At 37.5% G+C, this 19,253-nt stretch overlaps 1 pseudogene; it reads right to left on the bottom strand.

Moving 5' to 3' along the window:
* Positions 1–5,706, bottom strand: part of LOC101417920 (centromere protein Q pseudogene) — a 94,732-nt pseudogene extending 89,026 nt beyond the window's left edge.
* Between the last annotated feature and the right edge of the window lie 13,547 nt (positions 5,707–19,253).

The raw sequence follows: 19,253 nt of genomic DNA, 5'->3' as shown, positions 1-19,253 counted from the left end.
TCACATACTTCCTCTCTGTTCCTCACCTTCTCTGAAGCGAAGGCCTTTCTTCTTACACCTTATTTCCAGATATTATTGAATTGTTTGGCTTAAATCTTTGTGGATAGGAAATCAGTCACTCCTCATTTCTCCCTCTTCTCCTCACTTCTTGGGTGATCCAGGTCTGCAAGTGAGCCTTCAGCCTCCCCATTTATTGTGTAAAGGGAAATAGCACAGTATCGCATTGCCCTGTGAAATATTTATTTAAACAATACTTGTCAGAGTTAGGAAAACAAAGAGAAAAAGCAAATCGGAGTCATCTCAATTTTATTCTTGAATCATTTTGCCTGATCAGTAAAAACCTGCTGGACATCTTGGTGAGTGTCCCAGGTACAACTATTAAGTGCTTTCAAATTCAACAAGAATGATTTTAAACTTCCTTTAGCAGTCCTGACTGTTAGATAACTTTAAATTGTTTCATTTTTTCCTTTCCTCTCTGACTTTTTAGGTCCTGGGCATATTGGTGAAAAATCAGTTTCCCACATTATGAGGAAGAGACATGTTTCTGTCCCGACCTAGCCAGGGTCCCTTTAATTAGCACCCATCCTGTCCCCTTGCTCTGGAATAGAGCTGATGGAGCTGTGGTTAGAGAGGAGCGAAAGTGCTTTCTTTAGGAGATAAGCTGCTAGGCTGAAGGTAAATGCTGGAATGTGGGAGCCTCAGTCCTTGCCGAGCTCCACTCCCACTCTCCCTGCCCATGGCTTTCTTGACAAGCAAGCACTCATCCAGTCCTATAAAATGGTGCAGGAGAAATTTAAAGGTGTGAACAACTAATTCAGTGCCTAAAAAGTTCATAAAATTTTGCATGCTCCTCAGTCTCTTATAGGATTAGGCTTGTGAATGAATCTGGTTATTACTTGTCAAACTTATGAAATATACAGTTAATCATGAACAATGACATATTTCTCAATCAAAAGTCTAATAACTATACTCACTATGTATTGTATACAAAAGGAAGGAAACTTTTCATTGGGTTCATAATTGAATATTTATATAAATATCAAATGCATGATTACTTTTTATAACTTTTTTAAAGGTACATATTATGTGGGTATAACTAATAGGCTAATTTCATATGTCTATTTCAGTCAGCTCTGCTATTTCAATCACCTGTCTACTTATTCTGTTATCACTGCTATGCTGTTTTATTAGCACATTTCTTCTTCTTCCTCTCTTATATCCTACTGGGCCAGTGTTTGACCTAAAAAGCCAATATTGTTAAGCAGATGGCTTCTTCTTTTGACATTCACTACATGTACCTCAGCTTTTGCATCTTTAAAATGGGTGAAATGAAACTTCAGTGTCAGAATTTCTGAGGCCTTTGTTAAAAAAACACAGATTCCTAAACCTGATGCCAGACCCAGGAGTAAGATTCAGGAATCTTCCTTTTTACAAGCTGCTGTTTCATGATACTCTTGTTCAAATTCTATATTATATACTAATACTTAAAGCCTCTTGATATTCACCATACATTTAGTGAATTCTTCTTCTTTTCCTTGGGAAAAGATAAATCTAAAAACTCAGTCTCTTAATTCCTGTTTTCAAGCATGTCACACTATAGATCTGTGTTCTCTTTCTGAGAGGTAAAAATTCAATGTGTTCCTGTGAGAAAGCACCTTTTAAAATCTTTTGTTTGCTATTTATTATTAATACAAAAAAGAGATAATGAAGCTATGACTGGACTTTATGACTTTCAATTCTTCCTAAAAGGTTATGAAAGACCATAACACTTTTTTTTTCCTAAGACCCAGAACACTCAGTTGTTGATAAAACGTTCTGGTCAATCTTCCCTAAAGGTCAGTTTGGGCTGGTGCAGATCTGCTCATACTCTCAAAATAAGAGAAGAAATCTTACACAGAGAAAGTTAAAACCAATGTAGTAATGCATTGGTATAATGTAATATTATTTGGGGTAAAGAATAAAGAGACAGCAGAAGACTCCCTTGACTGTCCTAGAGACCCTTTGTTGTACTAAAATTTCTGCCTTCTCCCTTAAAAATAAGAAATCAACCCCTGATTGAAGAAAGTAACTGAAGCAGCTTCCCAAGTGAAATTTAAATGCCTAAAAATTGGAGAATCCCTGCCCTTGTCCTTTTGCCTTCAAGGCATTAAAATAAATCAAGTTTACTAAGGCCTATTAGAGAAGTGTAATGTTTATCGTAAGGAACCCAGTATTGAAAGAAAAGAGACATGAATTATTCAGACAGGTAAGAACATTTTCTAAATTGCCCATGGTGTCCAACACAGGGATCTGGCATTATCTCCTAAAGGCAGAATGTTTGCATATGACTTTCCCTACGTTCCTTCTATTATCCTAATCACTTTAGAAAAGTGGTTATCCACCGTGACTGCACATTATTGTTCACTTGGGAGGCTTTAAAACATACACTTACCTAGGCCAGAGCTTCCGATTTAATTGGTTTGGGATGTGGCTTAGGCATTGGGATTTGTAAAAGCTCTCCAAGTAATTCTATACAAAGCAAAAGGTTAAAAGAATACCTCCCACTCTAACTCCCAGTCCACTTGCTCCTTCTCTCCTTCCCATTCACATGCATGTTAATTTCCCTCTCTTGTTTTAAACCTTATTTCAACTTCAAAAACTAAAATGTACAAAGGACAGTCTAACAAATTATGGAAACATTATTTTAAAAACCCTGTCCAGGTAAACCAGGTTAAGTAATCCTAAAAATAAACGAGGTGGTGGACTTGGCCCAGTGGTTAGGGCGTCCGTCTACCACATGGGAGGTCCGCGGTTCAAACCCCAGGCCTCCTTGACCCGTGTGCAGCTGGCCCATGCGCAGTGCTGATGCGCGCAAGGAGTGCCCTGCCCTGCCACGCAGGGGTGTTACCCCTCTAGGGGAGCCCCATGCACAAGGAGTGTGCCCCATAAGGAGAGCCGCCCAGCGCGAAAGAAAGCGCAGCCTGCCCAGGAATGACGCCGCACACACGGAGAGCTGACACAGCAAGATGACGCAACAAAAAGAAACACAGACTCCTGTGCCGCTGACAAAAGAAGCGGACAAAGAAGACAGCAAATAGACACAGAGAACAGACCACTGGGGTGGAGGGGGAAGGGGAGATAAATAAATAAATAAATCTTTAAACAAATAAAAAAAATAAAAATAAAAATAAACTAAATAGTTTCTCCAGTATTCCAAAAGATGAATAAATGAGCACAGATTAGTTAAATGACATGGCAAAGGTCACCTTGTTAATGAAAAAAAAAGAAAAGAAAGCTTGATCATATTCATATCTCATAAATCCCATATTCTGTTTTTAACCTTTAGCATTGATATAGTACCTTCTTTGCTTTTGTTACAAAAATATTACAATATTATTGTTAACTATAGTCTATAAATCATATTAGTTGTATTTTCCCATGTAGTACCATATTCTTAATACATTGTAATAGAGGAACATTTTTGTATTTTTATTATTAACCATAATCCTTATCTACCACTGAAAGCATTATATTATTTGGGCCCTAGATTATCCTCTAGCTGTCTTTTAATTAGCATTAACTTCCCTAGACTACCTCTTTCAGTTACAATCATGTTTATAAATCAGCAGTATTAGTTATATTTATTGTAGTGTATTATCATCAATTCTATCCATTTCCACATACTCACAATCCACCTTATTTAGCATTCTATATACATTCAATATCAGCTCCCCCTTTCCAACCTACATTCTGTCTCCTACTAATCTTTATAGTTTAACTCCATAAGTTTACTTAGCATATTTAGTTCATATCAATGAGACCATACGATATTCTTCCTTTTATATCTGGCTTATTTCATTCAATATTATAGCTTCAAGGCTCATCCCCATTGTTATATGCATCCCAAGTTCATTTAATCTTACAACCAAATAGTATTCCATCATGTACGTATACCACCTTTTGTTTATTCCTTTATCAGTTGATGGGCATATGTTGTTTCCATCTTTTAGCAATTGTGAATAATGCCTCTATGAAGGTGTACAAATATTTGTTCATGTCCTCGTTTTCGGATCTTCTGAATATGTCCTTAGTAGCAGGATTGCTACATCAAAGAGCAGGTCTAAATTTACCTTCCTGAGAAACTGCCAAACTCTTCCACAGAGGTTAAACCATTTTACACTCCCACTAAAAGGGAAGGAGTGTTCCTATTTCTCCACATCTTCTCCAGCACGTGTAGTTTTGTTTTGTTAATAATAGCCATTCTGTAAGGCATGAGATGACCTCTCATTGTAGTTTTGATCTGCATTTCACTAAAAGCTAGGGATGTTGAACATCTTTTCATGTATTTCTTAGACATTTGTATTTCCTCTTTGGAAAATGTCTACTCAAGTCTTTTACTCATTTTTAATTGGGTTGTTTTACTTTTTATCTTTGAGTTGTGTGATCTCTTTGTATAACATGTAAATCAAATCCTTATTGGATATGTGGTTTCCAAAGGTTTTCTCCCATTGAGTAGACTGTGTTTTTACCTTGACAAAGTCTTTTGAAGCACAAAAATGTTTTAGGAGTTTGCATTTATCTGTTTGTTTTTTTTCTTTCATTGCTCATGCTTTGGGTATAATGTGTAAGAAACCACTACATTCCCCAAGATCTTGAAAATGTTTCCTTACATTTTCTTCTAGAAGTTTTTTAATCTCCCTCTCTTGCCTCAGCCATGTAGAATTCAGACTTGACACACCTTATAGAGGAGCAAACATTTATATTCCCTGGCATGTTCTATGAAATGATAATTGCATGATCATATCCATTTTGTCCAACTCTAGGCAAAAATAAAGTTAAATTTTTTTCTCTATAGACCTTTTGAATACTTTACTATGTTAATACATACCTTGACTATTCAAGGATGTATTCTTTAGTGTTTGCAAACCTATTTGAGCCCCTTTTATATTACTTACAAAAATTAATTTTTAGAGCACTAATTATGTTTTTTTTCCTTCTCCCACTTCTCCTGGACAACAATATTTTTGAAATAAAAAAATTAAGAAGTCCTAAATTGAGGACCTATGATAACAATGGAGTATTTGCTGTTCAAGTAGAAAAAGTAGAAGATTTATGCAATGTATCAAATATTACCAGGGCTAATTTAGGTGCTGGATGATGATTTGAATATGTCCAGTGCTATACTGCTTAGATGACCTAGACCATAGACAGTATATATATATATAAATTGTTTCATGCATTCTTAGAGGCATTCAGTAAAATTTAGATATTATTATTGGGTTCAAAACATTTGGGTAGTTGGAGAACTTTCATATAGAAACCTTTCTTATAGTTGGAAAACTTTTACCTTTTTTCCTTGCCCTAATTTTGGGATTATTTTTATGATGCCTTCAGGACCTTATCAGGTAGCAGCAGTGTTGAGCAATGCAGTACTTTTTTCAGTTATTTATTGTTGTGGAGTAAATTACCCCTAAAGTTAGTAGCTTCGAGTAACTACTGTTTTATAGAATAGTGTTCTGAAGGTAAGGAATTCATCAAAGGCTGAGTTGGGTAGATCTGTTCCAAAAGTATTACCTGGGATGTCTCACATGTTAGATGGTGGTCATGCCTAGAATGTCTAAAATGACTCCACTCACAAACCTGAACGTCGATGTTGGCAGCAGCAAGAAGCTCAGCTGGGATCTGGGCCGGGGAACTTGGTTCTCCGTCACGCAAGCTTCTTGACATGACTGCTTGGGCTTCCTCAGCACATGGTAGCCGGCTTCCAAGAAGGAGGGTTCCAGCATGTAAAGGGAGAAGCTGCTGTTTTTCTAAGACTTAGCATCAGAGATTAACGGTTTCATCCTGCTATTTTCAATTCGTCAAAAGAGGTCATAGAACTATCCCAGGTTCAAGGCGAGGGGAAAGATACGTCCTCTTTTGATTGAGTAGAAATTTTCCATTGCAAATGCTCATGTGGTTGTAGCCTTTTTTGGAAACACAATCTACCAGAGTATTATATATATTATAAAGGATAGTATCTGTTCCTTGTTGAGGTTCACTTGTTGACCTGAGTGTGTTAATATGTGACAACGATCTGAGCCTCTTTAACTATGTGGGAAAAGAAAGGTGCAAGTGTAAAAGGGATCGATCCCTAGTTGAAAGAGATCCAGTGTTGAGAGTAGAAATATACCCCTCTACTTTGTAGCATGCCTTAGTTCCTCTATCTTCTGAATGTTTATTTCACTGAACCCCTGTACCCTCATTTTTGCCCTCATCCGAACAAATGATATTTTAGGTATTGTTGTCACAATGCAATACGATACAAGATATTTATCATTGTGTAAACAATATAAGTATATCCAGCAAAATGAGAATTCAGAATCTCAGAGTATTCCTGAAACAATCTTACAATCCTAAATGTACAAACACATGCACATATCACATCAGCAAGGAATCCAACTGTTGATGTATTATTCATTGTTAAATATTTTATATTTTATATAGCCAGTTTTCTGAAGATATGAGTTTCCAAGTTTAATAGTTACTTGAAAAAATTTTGAAATAACTTTCAACATTACAATTCCCAGTCAAAAGCACATACACACAGGTTCTATGTTCTACAGCTCAAGAGTCTGAAAAACAAGTTCAAGGCCCTTACCCTATAGGAATTTTTATTTAAGCTGTTGACATTCTCTTAGGTTTAGAACTTGTCATCTCTAAAATCCTCCTTTTCCACTCCTAACTTTAACTCACCATGATCATGCTCGGGCTTTTATTCATTTGTATCATATGACAAATGACATATGACATATGAACAATATGTTTGCTGTATTGCACAATCTGTGAGGTGAAAGAGGCACTATTTACATGAATTTCCCTAGACCATGGCTATTAGCATAAAGGACCAGATGCCCCTCTTTGGTTTAGCTGCTGGAGTAGTTTCAGCTCTGGTGTCAGACTTTTATTTATAATAATAACGTACATTAAACAACGTTACATTAAAATTTTTATGACTCCTTATTTAACAGTTACTCAAGTACCTTACAAGCATTCTCTCATGTAATCTTCAAAAATAGCTCAATAAAATTGGCACAACTTTATCCCCATTTTATAAGTGAGGACATTGAGCTTTGTCATCCCTCTGAATCCAGTTAGTAAGATCCAAGAATTGAAACGAGGTATGCTAGCTCTGGAATTTATGCTATTAATTGCTACTAAACCTCTTTACCACAGACCTTTCTAAAGTGTGTGCTTCATGGCTTTATTTCCCTGCTTTTACTCTTTTATGAGGGTCCTATTTTAGAGCTGCTACTTAGTGAACACGAGAATTGGCTAATCCTTTGTTGCTGAAAATAAAAACAATAGTCCCACAATTCTTTTCAGAGTAAATGGGAATTATTAGATTAAGCAATAAGTACAGAAGGCAGTAACAAAATATATGTGGCAGGAACTAAATCAGGGCTCTCTCTCACTATTTTCTGATTCTCCTCAAATGATTCTTCTTAAGTCTGATGTGAGATGATCCTAGGAAAAGTGTTGGCTCATCTTTTTTAACATATTCTCTGTAACATTAATCAAACCTTTTATTATTGACCCTTATCCAAAGTTGCAGATCTTTGCTCCTTACTAAAATGACTACCCCATTGGTCCACTAAAATATGATCACTATAACTAATACATTCACCAACTCAGGCAGATGTTATGAGTATTCCTTTAGTTATTGACACTGAATCATTGATTTTGTTTGCATATTTGGAATATACTTGAGCAAAATAAAACCAAGATGCAACATAAAAATTCAAGGTCATGTTCAAGAATGCAGAGTGCCCAGAAGAAAGGATTCTTTACCTCTGATGTAAGAAGTGAAGGAAGAGAAAACTTGTCCTGATACTTCACATGAAATAGGAAAAGTATGTTTGTACATGCCTCTGTGTGTGTTGTATGTGCTTTTGCAGCATAAACAAAAGTAGCACTTCTACATAATGATGAATTGGAATATTTATTGGACTTGTTTTTTCATGTCCTCTGGTAGTTTCAAATAAATAAATGACTTATTCTTTTATTTAAGGAATGTCAATTGAGCATCATCTGGTTCTCAGACACTGTGTAAGTTTTGGGAAAGGAATTCATTATTTTGGAGAGAGAGATTATGAGCAAACTGTTACTACAAAAAATGATAGGTGATTTAACAGACAACTTGAAAGTCCATATGTGAAGGTAAATTGAGATATTCTCGCAAGTCTTTTTGGCTATTGCTTACTATTCAAATTTAGTTTGATTGTGAATAAGTAATAGAATATGTAAATTTAGTTATTAGATTATTTTAAAAAGGTCGTTGCATTTTTTACTTAATAAAAAAGTTCTCCCCTCTGCTTTTAGAGTGAGATATTAGTACATAAGAAGTTCTAAGAGTTGCTTAAATGAAGGTAAGGAACATTAGTGGGAGGGGAAAGGGAAGACCTGATTTGAGGAAAACATCTGCAAAATATCCCCTCATTAGCATAGGGATATAATAAATAAGGTGTTCTCCTTCAAAAAGGTTCTGGGTTCATAGAGGAAATTACCTTTAAATCATGGACACACCTGTAAGTGTTTTAGAAATCATTTAGAGCTGGAATGTGCAAAAATTAGACAGTATACATTATTGCAACAAAATGATGAAAGCAGAGAAACTAAATCTCAGAGCTCAGGCATTACAAAAGTTGAATTCTTGCTCATACCATACCTACAAAGGGCTGCACGTCTGTTCTACATCAACCTCTCACTGGGACTTCAGCTAACAGAGCATCTACTCTCTGGGGCATAGCTGCTGCAGAAGAGAAAATGCCAACTCACACACGGACTCCTGAAGCTTCTGACCAGAAGTGACAAATATCACTTCCATATGCATGTTATTGGTCACAGAAGACCAGAAGGCCACAGCTGAGTTCGGAGAGGTGGTTAATTATAATACTATAATGTGGTTGAAAGACAGAGAACCAACTATTTGTTAATGGCTAGTCTATTTGATGTAAAGTTTACCTTTTGCCTAACAGGGCTTCACCATTTAAATCATAACATGCAAAACAAGTTTCATATTCTCAAAAATTAAACAAAAAATATAGCTATTATGTGATGACATATCATCATTACCTGTCCAATGTACCGTTTTAAGGGTTCAAAAAGAAACAGAAAAGGAAGAAAAACAAAAGTGTTATTACAATTAATTTTTGCTAAGATGGGCCTTGTGACAGGCCGTAAAGGGTGGCCTGAGATGGAAGCCAGTGGAGTACCAGATACTGTCACACTAGCATCTAAAGCAATGTGCTTCAGAACATAATTTAGGTACTATATACAGCAAAGATATTGAAGAATAAGTCATCCTTTAGTGCTTTCAAGCAATTGAACACTGTTAGAAAAAAAGAGTGTAACAAATTTTAAATATCCCTAACACTCGATGGAAGAAGAAAGTGATTCACATTGATCAGTGGGCACTGTAGGAAGCAGGGAGTGAACAAGAAGAAAAGCTCACCTCGAGGTCTGTAAAAGCATTTCCTGCTGTCCTCACCCATGGCAACTCTCCTGTCACCCAGCAATCAGAAGATTTTTCTTACATAGAGCAATCAGCACTGCAAGCCTTGGAAGATAAAATGAAAAAGAGAAGAAAAAAAATATCCGACATCTCCCTGGCACACATTCCAAATATCCCATTTTGCCTAAGCAAAACAAAATGTGAGCCATATCTGGATTCAGCAGGTAAGAACTCACTGAAAGAGAAGTACAGGGACAATATTTGAGAGGCAAAGGAAAGATGTTCCCTGCTTTTCAGGGTGGACCCAGGAGTCAACTCTAACAAAGCAGGCATATTATTTATTTTACACCTTTTTAGACCAGTAACAGCTTGAAGCAAGTACAGGTTTCTCCTAAACATTGCAAGTTTAAAACATATGAGCAAGACTTTGGGTGGGGTGAGGATATAGGAGGCAAGACAGCCAAATAATAACTTTCCTATCAATCAAAGACATTATTAAATGGGCAATAATACTCACTGTTCTGTGTGGTTAAGTTTACAGCAAATCAATCCCGATGCAGCTACTTAAGGGTTTGATCCTACTTTTAGTCGTGATTTTTTTAAATCTACATTTGCCTATTCTTTAAATCCAACCAGGTTTCTTGGGGAACATCATTAGCTCGAAGATTTACCCTTGAGAAGACTCAGCTATCTCATGTAGGCTCAGCTGCTTTTATTCAGTTTAAAATGTATCCTATCAGGCAGCGTGTTGCAGCATACACAGTTTTGCTAAAGAACATTTCCTTAGGACTAAAACTAGACAATGGATGCAGAAATATGAGGGATATTTCACAAATTCTTTAAGATGCTTCTTGGTTTTCATGAAGTGAAACATGCATATTTTAACCATTAATGCCCTCTAGACATCAAAACTAGATTTTCATTTTGAGACAATTAAGCAAAATAGTCATGACACAAGCATTGAAAAGATATTGTAAGAATTTTCATTGAATTCAGATTTAAACTTTAATATCTCCTGTTTTATTTAAAAGAGTCTTTATGGATCCTTACCACGTGCCAATGGGTCTGTGACTTGTGAAGAGGACCTGCCAAGAACTAAACAGCGAAGCCAACTGGTCTGAGGTCAGGGAGCCAGACTATAATAAAATCTCAGCAAATACAGCCCAAATTCCAGTTCCTTTTCAATATGTTCTTTCCACTAAACTAAATTTCCATTCTCTCTGGTACCTAATACCAGATATTAAAGTTCCTCTCCATTTAATTCCACCTTCAGGAAGTTCTTCCTGAGAGTAAAGTCAATTACATTCACCTGGGAGACACTATTCACTGTGCTCGGACCGGATCTGCCCTGCTGAACATAGTTCTTATTTCAATGGCACGTTAGTCCAATCAATGTCTTACTGTCAACCAAAAACATATTATGAGCATTTCTCAATAGCCCTGAGATAAAGAAACCTAGACAGAAAAGTGGTAAAAAGTTCTTTGAATTTGTCAACCATTCCATCCTCAACAAATTACCACTGGAGCCTGCTATGAGCCATGCCCTTCTCTGGAAATAAGGCAGATGAAATGCAAGCCCTGGGCATAGAAGAGGCAAAGATCCCTCTGGCCTTTTCCACAAATATTCACTAGGTACCAAGTAAAAGCCAATCAGATAGACAGGATTTGGGGAAGCAAGGCATTGTAGTGTAAACTATTAGATTAGAAGAAAAAAGACCTCAATTCTATTCCTTACTTTTACATTGGTATCTGACTAGCCTTATCAGCTAATATATTCTTCAGAAAAGATCAGCAAACTTAGTATGGAGAGGTTTAAGTTACAGCATGCTCTATTAAAACAGCTTCACGGATATTATTTTGATGAAAATAGCCAGACTTTAACATTCAACATTGGGAAATAAGAGTGTATAATGTATTATTCCATTTATGTGAAGTTCAAGAACAGGTATGTAGAGATCAGAAAAGCTGTTATATCTGGTGAAGAGACAATTGATAGAAAAGCCCATGAGGGATCTTTCTGTGGTGATAGACATGTTTTGTATTTTTATCTGAATGGGTATATGAACATATAAAAAGACATCATGCTATTCAATTAAGAATTGTACATTTTACTGTAGGTAAATATACCTCAATAAGAAGCACAATATCCAAACAAAACAAGCACAATATCAGGTACAAGAGTCTTGTTTCTGATAGTCATTCTCCATCAAGATCAGTTACTTAAAAATTGGTAAAGTGATTCTTTACATTGAGGTTTTATTATGGTTATAAAAAGATGTTTTAAGAATGAATGAATTAATCATATTAAATAAGAAGTCAATGGATGTGATTACCTTAACATAAACCTATTTATCAAATTACAAAGTAATAATAACTCATTCTTTCTCTTTGAGATCCCTTGGCCCTCATATCTTAGAAAGTATTGTCTCTTTTGTCCTGGTGAGGACTAAACTTTTTTTGCTTGCCAGAATCACCTGCTTACTAAAGTGGAAGCCAAAAACAAAACAAAACAAAACAATATCTCCTTCTCCTTAGGCATAATCATGAATACCATGATACTTCCTATGCAAAAGAAATATTAAAACAAGACCTGACTTCAGGGATGTTTAACTACATTTTTGTGCTTATTAAATGGTAACCTGAAATTACTTGGCAGGTTAAGATGGTAGTATTAGCACAAATAAACAAAACCCAAAAAAAGAAAACCATGGTCTTTCCTACAGGAATTCACTTTATAGTCACATTGCTATTTTGAAAATGTTTTCATAAGTTTCATTTTATTACCTTAGTTTTCACAATAATTCTGAATGACGATAGTCAAAATCACTTTCTTCAGTGACATTCTTACTTAAGAGTATGAAAAAATTGCCAATCCATATTGCTCCTTATTTAGTTTAGGGACCCAAGCTAAAATTCTTATTTAAAAAATGTACATATATATATATGGATAAGACTATTATATTTTGCCTAAGGAGGTTAACAAAACCACTAATGGTTTAGGTACCTTCAAAATCCAATGGCTGGGAAGCAGCTGTAGATCAATTAGTTGGGCTCCCATCTATGATATGGGAGGCCCTAGGTTCACGTCCCAGGGCCTCCTTGTGAAGGCAAGCTCACCTGCACGCTGCAGAGTGCCATCCGGCCCACAATGTGCCACGGAGTACTGCCTGGCTCACGAGAGCTGGCTCAGCAAGGTGACACAACAAAAAGGGAGACAAGTAAAAACACAGAAAAGAGTGCAGCAAATGAACACAGAAGCAGACAACAAGCAAGCCACAAGGGCACAAGGGGGGATAACTAAATAAATAAATAAATACAGACACGCAGAAGAACACACAACGAATGGACACAGAAAGCAGACAGCAAGCAACAAAAAAAAATGCCGTGGGGTGAGGGGGGATTAAAAAAAATCCAATGACCAGGCAGAGGTAATGAGCATTATAAACTTTATACAATTAATAGTAATTTCAGTCGAAGATATTGTTCCACCACACAAAATTCAGTCAGTCTGTTAATAGTGCTTTGCATCTTAAAGCCTTTCAAATCAAAACTTTACTATTTTAGTTTGTTTTGATCCTTCAGCATTCTAAAAGGGATGCAAAAGCAAAATTCAAAAGAATAAGGGATTTCAAGTGGCTTGTATGAAAGGCTCTGAAGATTTTCTGGTGAATTGCAGAGCTCTGAGATTAAGGTGAAAATTCTAAACAATGTTTCAGAAAACCAGTGATCTGTGGTATGGAAAGAATTTTATTGAAATATGTTCATATAGCTTTTTCCTCACAAAAATCAAACTGGGAAATCTTTTTGTAAAGAGTGAAAGAAGAAACTACTTTGACTACTAGAAACTCTTGCCCAAATAAACATTTCCTTTCCAATGTTCTTCTTTAGGAAACAACAAGCGTAGTACTTGAAACTCATGATGTAATGAGGGTTAAAAGTATATGGTATCAGGTCGCAGACTTGGCTCAATGGATAGGGCATCTGCCTACCACATGGGAGGTCCACGGTTCAAATCCTGGGCCTCCTTGGCCCGTGTGGAGCTGGCCCATGTTCCCTGCTGATGCGCATAAGGAGTGGTGTGCCACGCATAGGTGTCCCCCGTGTAGGGGAGTCCCACGCGCAAGGATTACACCCTGTAAGAAGAGCTGCCCAGTGCAAAAGACAGTGCAGCCTGCCCAAGAATGGTGCTGCAAACACGGAGAGCTGACACAACAAGATGACGCAATAAAAAAAAGAAACACAGATTCCCGGTGCCGCTAATAAGGATAGAAGCGGTCACAGAAGAACACACAGCAAATGGACACAGAGAGCAGACAACTGGGTGGGTGGGTGGGGGGGGGGTGGAAATAAATTTAAAAAAATAAATCTTCAAAAAAAAAGTATATGATATCAGATTAAATAAAATCTTTTATATTGATTATTTTCATTTTGTTTTGGTTTTTTGATGCTATACAATTCCAAGATTGAGAACATCTGGTTAACATTATTTTTCCATTTCAAATCTGATGTTTGACCCTAAGTAGACAACTCATATAACTGGAGTTATTAATGTTATGAATTAAAAATTGCTAAGATTTCTTAAAATAGAAAATTTCTCTAGTTTACCTGATAATTGCAAGTGAATATGTACTATCTCTTGAAGTTAAGTTATGTGTATTTATGTTTGAGGTCTAATTTCAATAGCAACTTCCCTTACAGAAAGTTTATTGTGTTGCTTGAAGTTTGCATTTCTTTTTTCTAAATTACACTGCAGTTTGAAAATGTCATCTTCTTTTAGTTTGACGTAACTCTTCAACTGCCATTGTTTCTCCTAAAGTCAAACCTTTATTAACTTACAAGTATAATAAACATCAGAGTCAGAAACTCATAACTTAAAATCAGAAGTGTACTTACTGTCTTATATAGTTCTTGATCGTCTCTTCTAAGACCTTTTCAAATAGTGTAAGGTCACTGAGAGGGGGAATTATATATTTCCTTTCACTATCTAGTGCCTGTCATAGGTATTAAGCCCATTAACACTACTCAAAGTACTTACTGAAAGATGCATTATTTTTCAGGGAAAATTATAGTTGTTTTGTGGCTATCATTTAACTTAATTTTATTTTATTTGGACATTTAAATCTAGGTACCTTCACTGATCTTAAAGGGAACCAATATGTTATTTATTTATCCAACAAATACTTATTAAGTCCCTGTAATTAAGTCTATGTAATGAAAAAAGACCATGTTGTATCCATTGGTTCCACTTCAGTTTAATAGTCTCTTTAGAAATGAGTACAAATAGGAATCTTAATTATTCAGTTTGCCTCCTTAAACCCTACAATCCCAAAATGAGGCATGAAAATACTCACTAAAACTAGATTTTTCCTAGAGCTTCTATCATAAACATTTGATTTATTTACTGGCTACTTTGATTTTAAGGATAACAAAACTCTGAGAAAGGTTTTATATATTGGCTGTAGTCATTGTCTAAAGACCTGTAACTTGACAGTGAGCAACACATCTTTTCAACCTTATTCATTCAAATGAAGATTGGCACTACCAAGAAATAATACAATGTATATTGCTTTTAGAGCAAACTTAAAGGAAAAACAAACTTCAAAGTTCACCTTAACACCACACCACGAATAAGCATGCCCTTTTTTTAATCTAGTGAAATGTGTGGAGACATTAATTGAAATATATCTTCCACCACCCTAGTATTTATTCCCATATTCTGTTTTATTTTTTCATAGCACTTACTACTATTGGTTAATTTTTACTTGTTTAGTTGTGTATATAATCATGATCCTTTCTATAACTCTGACAAGAAATCAAAATTAAGAATATTAAGGATTTTTCTGTAGAGTGCTATATATTTCCATAAATATGATATATACACACACACATATATTTGAAGATAACTTTTTTTTTTTTTGAGGTACCCAGTCTGTGGACTGAACTGGGACCTCATGTGTGAAAGCCCAGCGCTCAGGGGCTCCAAAGAAGTGCTGAGGCAAAGTACCATAAATCTGTTGACTTTTATAAAAAGGGTATTTATTTGGGGTAAAGCTTATAGTTAAAAGGTCCTAAAGAGTCCAACAAGCTATCATAATAAGTATTTTCTCACCAAAGTCTGTTGCCAAGTGTTGAAGCAAGACGGTTGCCACTCTCTAGGAGGGTTCAGCCTTCCTCTTCCTCTTAAGGCTTCATAAGCCCAGCATCTTCCAATCTCAGCTATAGGCAGAAGTCTTGCTTATTTTCAGACCTTCTCAGCTGCTCAGGACTCTGGTCTCTTCAGTTGCAAACTATCAGACAAATGGCTCAGCTCTTCCCTGGGCTTTAGCTGTTTGAGACTTCTCCTTTCTGTGACATGGCAGAACTGAAATGACCAAGTTCTCTTCTCTTCCATATCTTCTTCTGTGTGACTTCTTGAGTGAGCGTCCATTTATATAGCACACAAAGCAGATGGGGACTTAACCTTGAGTCATGCCCTACTGATGTGGTTGAATGAAAGCCCTAACCTTAACATAATTTGATCAAAGACATCTCAGCTGAATCTAATACAATCAAAGGGAATCAAACCCAGAGGAATAGACCAGTTTACAAACATAATCTCTCTCTTCTTGGAAATCATAAATAATCTCAAACTTCCACAAGGCCTTAGAAGTAAATGATGAAACTATTATTGGAAACTGGAGGAAAGGTGATCCATATTTTAAAGTTGCAGAGAACTTAGCAAGATTGACTCCTGATGTGATATGGATGGCAGAATTTGAAATGTATAAGCTTGGACATTTAGCCCAGGAGATTTCCAAACTAAATGTGGAAAATGAAGCCTGGCTTCTCCTTACATCTTACAGCAAAATGTTAGAGGAAAGAGATAAGTTGTTAACTGAACTGTTGGGCACAAAGTAATCTGATTGATTCCAGAAATTCCAATTCTCTGAAAATCAAGCTTCTAGACAATAGTGCTGCATTTGAGGAATTAACTAAGCTTGGAACTTGTAAACCAGGATTGAAAATGCAGTTATCCAGGAAAGACTTGTGGAAATCTTACCATCTGATGGTTTGGACCTCTGCTTCCTGTACCCTAAACTAACAAGCTTTTTGAGAGAGCTGTATAAGCAAAATCACTGTTAGCCTGGACTAAAAGGGACATGGAGGGGAGAAATAGAAAGGAAAAAACTTGGGGAAAGCCAAGGAAGCTGAGGTCTAGAATTAAGGCATCTCCTTGGGCCAAGAGAGGCACTCCACCCTTGTGTACAGAGGATGAGTTTGCCCCAGCAGTTGAAGAAGGTAGATGTTGCAGCCCCCTGTTCAGGGAGTTTTGCTGCCCCAAGCTACAAAGCGGGTAGAGCACATTCCCCAAGAGAGTGAGGTCAACACTCCAGTGCCCTGAGAGGGTGGACCTGTTCCCCATGCATTGGAGAGAGTGAGGTCAATACCTCACTGCTCTGAGAGGGGTTGGTCTGCTCCCAAATGGGTTGGTGAAAGTGAGGTCAACACTCCAGTGCCCTGAGAGGGTGGGCCTATTCCCCATACACTGGAGAAAGTGAGGTCAATGCCCCATTTCTCTGAAAGGTGTGGGCTTTCCCCCATAGATTAGTGAAGGCCAGGTCACCACCTCACTGTTCCGAGAAGGTTGGGCCTATAAGCCAGAGATTGGGTAGAATATTGCTGCCATCTCATTATACTAGGAGTTGAGAGAGACTGTACCCCAGAGATTGGGGAAAGAGTGGTCATCACCCTGATGGTCTTGGAGGGTGAGGCTTGGAGCTGTTGCCACCCAGATTCCTGATGAGGGTGGAACCAAGATAAAGGCTGTTGGGCAAGGCTGTGGTAAAGGTAGGTCCCCATGCAGCCCTGAGGAGGAGAACCATCATGTTAAGAATGACTCTCAGACTTTGAAATCTAATACAGTATGCCCTGCAGGTCTTCAGAACTGTTGGGGACCAGTGACATATGTTTCCCTCCCAATTTCTCCTTGTGGAAATGCAAATGTTTATTCTTCGTCTGTCCCTTTGTATATTGAAAACACATAAATTGATTTGCAAGCTTCACAGGTCTACAGCCAGAGGGGACTGTGCCCCAAGACAAATGTATTTCTATAAACTGATTGTGATGTGATTTTGTAATTAGCACTGCTATGACATAAGGATTTTGGGAAATATTGTAATATCTTTTTTGAGATTCAGAGTGTGGAGTGTGGCGGTTTGATATTACCGATGAATCCCCAACAAGGAAAAAGATTGTTTGTTCCCTTGGGTGTGATACCCTTTGAATGCATTAGGTTCAACTAAAATGTCTTGATTAAATTACCTGTTAAGATTAGGCCTTTGATTCAACCATATTAGTAGGGTGTGACTCAGGATTGAGTCCCCGCCCTCTTGGTGGGCTGATATAAATGAACACTCAATCAAGACAACAAACAGAAGATGACACAAGGAAAAGAAGAGAACTTGGTCATTTCAGTCCTTCCATGTGACAGAAAGGAGAAAGCTCAAACAGCTAAAGCCCTGGGAAGAGAGATGAACCATTTGCCTGAGAGCCTATAGCTGAGATTGGAAGAAGCTGGGCCCATGGAGCCTCAAGAGAAAGACAGCCCTATGCCAACCTGCAGCAGAGAGAAAGGAAGCCCGAAGGGGAAGGCTGAACTGTTGCAGACATTGTCTGCCATCTAGTTTCAACATGTGGCAACTGACTTTGGTAAGAAAGCAGCCTTGATCTGGACTCTTTATGGCCTTGTAAAAGTAAGTGTTTATCCCACATAAATCCCCTTTATAAAAGCCAACAGACTTCTGCATCAGCACACCTTTGGCTGACTAACACCCTTTAAATATGGACAGAAAACAGCTGAAGTAAAAGAATAGAAGATAATACCTCATTTTAATAGTAATAAAAAAAGGCAGCACTGTATTGGTTTTAGACAGGATAAAATAAACACATTCTAATTCATTCATCCTGTTAATCACAACAAAAAATCCTTAAACCCTTACCAGAAGACTCTCAAACATAGAGAAAAGAAGATGAATTAGCTAGGAACCTGGGACTTGAGGAACAACCCATATACCCTGGCCTAGATGCTAAAGAACCCTGCAATTTGGAAATACCAATGGGAGCAGACAAAATACAGCCTCAAGGAAAACCATCTCTCTCTAGCCAAGGACTGGGAAAATGGTGGCCTAACGGGACAGAAAACTTTTTTTTTATTGACTTTGTAATAATATTACATTAAAAATATATATATATGAGGTCCCTTTGAACCCTACCACCCCCACCCCACCTCTCCCCCCCCAGCAACACTCCCTCCCATCATCATGACACATCCATTGCATTTGGCAAGTACATCTCTGGGCACCCCCGCACCCCAAGGTCAATGGTCCACACCATGGCCCACACTCTCCCCCATTCCATCCAGTGGGCCCTGTGAGGATTTACAATGTCCGGTGATTGCCCCTGAAGCACCATCCAGGGCAGCTCCATGTCCCAAAGATGCCTCCACCTCTCATCTCTTCCTGCCTTTCCCCATACCCATCAGCCATCATGTCCACTTTTCTCAATCCAATGCCACCTTTTCTACGTGGACATTGGATTGGTTGTGTCCATTGCACCTCTATGTCAAGAGGAGGCTCAGATTCCACATGGATGCTGGATGCAATCCTCCCACTTTCAGTTGTAATCACTCTAGGCTCCATGGTGTGGTGGTTGTCCATACCTGCTTGGTCCTGAGAGAAACACCAAACACACACACACACACTCATGTGCATACACACACATGCACACAATGCATAAACACACA

This window comes from Dasypus novemcinctus, chromosome 2 (assembly GCF_030445035.2).
Source record: "Dasypus novemcinctus isolate mDasNov1 chromosome 2, mDasNov1.1.hap2, whole genome shotgun sequence".
NCBI lineage: Eukaryota > Metazoa > Chordata > Mammalia > Cingulata > Dasypodidae > Dasypus > Dasypus novemcinctus.
This window is presented reverse-complemented; position numbering and strand designations above follow the sequence as displayed.